Genomic DNA, 2871 nt, shown 5'->3' on the forward strand with positions numbered 1-2871 from the left:
CTCCCACTGAATGTCTGGTGACTTCAAACTTCTGGCCTTGTGATTAGCAGCCCAATTCATAACTCCTTTGCCCCCAGGGCTCCCCGAGGCAGGCAGTCTTTCTTAGGCCTACTATAGTACATCCTAAAACCAGCGTGAGCAAGGAAGTAATTGCTAACCTGCTTCATCATAGGCACCGTGTTTCCCCTGCTCTGGGAATCAGCAAATCCGGTCCGTGTGGCCAGGGTAGTTGCTACTTCCTCTCCTGATCCCCGTTGGGGCTTGTTAGGATAAAGATATGGTCACAGTTCCTTTAATGACTTCTCCCTCATTTTCTTCCCAAGAGAGTCTTTGAAAGTTTGATTTTAGGAAGCCTCAATTATGTTCTTGCCAAGAGCTAATTTCGATTTGGGGAAGGAAGAAAAAGGGGTGACCTATTCTCCTAGTTAAATAAAATTAAAGGTAAGTGTATGAAGTAAGTTAGAAAAGGGGGGGCAATAATTCAGCCTGTGTAGTACCAGCATAGGGATCAACATACAAATCGATGGAGCAGAATGGAGATACAGAAATAAACCTCTACATTTATAGTCAATTGATTGTCGACAAAAGTACCAAGGCAATTCAATGGATAGTCTTTTCAAAAAATGGTTCTGAGATATCTGGACAGCCACATGCAAAAATATGAATTTGATTCTTTTTGATTCTTATCGCATGCCAAATACAAACATTAACTCATGAAGTCCCACAAACCTGAATGTAAGAGATAAAATTAAAACTCTTGAAAGGAAGCGGGAACAAATTGTCACCACCATGGGTTAGGCAAACAGTTCTTAGCCACAGCACCAAAAACACAAGTAATGAAAGACAAACACGATAAATTGGACTTGATAAAGATGAAAAGCATTTCAATTCAGAGGACACCATTAAGAGGGTGAAAAGACAAGTCACAGACAGGGAGTGCATATTTGGAAAACATACATCACCAAAGGAAATATATAAATGACTGAGGAAAATTCACTCCACAAAACCTATCTCCCAAGAACATGTATAAGTAGCCAGTAAGCAAATGAAAAGACAATATCAGCGGTTCTCAACCTGTGGGTCGCGACCCCTTTGAAGGTTGAACGACCCTTTTACAGGGGTCGCCCGATCCATAACAGTAGCAAAATTACAGTGATGAAGTAGCAACGTAAATAATTTTATGGTTGGGGGTCGCCACCACAGGAGGAACTATATGAATTATGAATTATGAAGGTTGAGAACCACTGCTCAACATTGATCGTCATTAAAGAGATGCAAATGAAGGCCATAATGAGATGCCATTTCTTAGCGACTATTGTTTGGTGGTTGTTAGGTGCCATGGAGTCAGTCCCGAGCCTTAGCAACCGTGTGCTCAACAGAAGGAAACGCTGCCGGTGGTCCTGCTCCATCCTCACACTCGGCCCCTGTGTCCGGCCCATTGTGGCAGCCACCGTGTCAATCCCTCTTGTTGAGCTCTTTCCTCCCTTCTGCTGCCCTCCACTTAGAGTGGCTACGCTCAGACAGACAGACAGACAGACAAGAACAGGTGCTGATGAGGGTACGGAGGAATGGGAACTCTCAGACGTTCTTTCTGGGAATATGAAATGGCCGCGGCCACATTGGAAAACAATTTGTCACCTTCTTATCAAATTTGCCACGTGATCCAGTCATGTTACCTCAAGCTATCTGCCCCAGGGAAATGAAAACTTTTGCCTACCGAGGACTTGCATGCAAATGTCCAATGTCGGATTATGAATCATAATACCAAATGGAAACAATCGGAATGCTCATCAACTGGTGAGTGGACAAAGGAGATGTAGTGCTGATCCATACAGGACATGCATACAGTCCAGTAAAATGCAATCACAAAAAAGAACAAAGCCCAGACACATGCTGCTACACAAACCTCCTGCCCGCATAAGCAAATGTGGCGAAGAAAGCTGATGGTGCCGGGCTATCAAAAAGTACAGCGTCTGGGGTCTTAAAGGCTTGAAGGTAATCAAGTGGCCATCAAGTTCAGAAGCAACAAAGCCCACATGGAAGAAGCACATCAGCCTATGCAACCACGAGGTGTCGAAGGGATCAGGTATAAGGCATCATCAGAACAAAAAATCTTACCATAGTGAATGATGGGGGGAGTGCAGAGTGGAGATCCAAAGCCCATTAGTAGGCTACTGGGGAGGAGACGAGTCAGTCAGGGTGCGATGTAACAACAACGAGAAATACAACTTTCCTCTAGTTCCTAAATGTTTCCTCCCCGCTCCCACTACCATGACTCGAATTCAACCTTGCAAGTCTGGCTAGACCAGAGGATGTACACTGGTACAGATAGGAGCTGGAAATATAGGGAATTCAGGGCGGATGAGCCCTACAGGACCAGTGGTGTGAGTGGCAGAAACAGGGAGGGTGGAGGGAGAATGGGTAGGAAAGAGGGAACAGATTACAAGGAACTATATGTGACCTCCTCCCTGGGGGACAGACAACAGAAAAGTGGGTGAAGGGAGGGAGACGTCGGACAGGGCAAGATATGACAAAATACCAATTTATAAACTATCAAGGGCTCATGAGGGAGGGGGGGAGTGGGGAGGGAGGGGAAAAATGAGGACCTAATGTCAGGGGTTTAAGTGGAGAGAAAATGTTTTGAGAATGACGAGGGCAATGAATGTACAAATGCGCTTTACACAATTGATGTGTGTATGGATTGGGATAAGAGTTGTATGAGTCCCTAATAAAATGATTTAAAAAACAACAACAACAAAACAAAACAAAAACCTCGTGCTCAAAGAAGCCAGACACACAAAAAAGATCACATATTATATGATCCCAACCAAAAATCCAAAACCAAGCCCATTTCTATCAAGTTGAACTCTG

This window comes from Echinops telfairi, unplaced genomic scaffold (genome assembly GCF_000313985.2).
Source record: "Echinops telfairi isolate 266 unplaced genomic scaffold, ASM31398v2 ScPeMD7_443;HRSCAF=831, whole genome shotgun sequence".
NCBI lineage: Eukaryota > Metazoa > Chordata > Mammalia > Afrosoricida > Tenrecidae > Echinops > Echinops telfairi.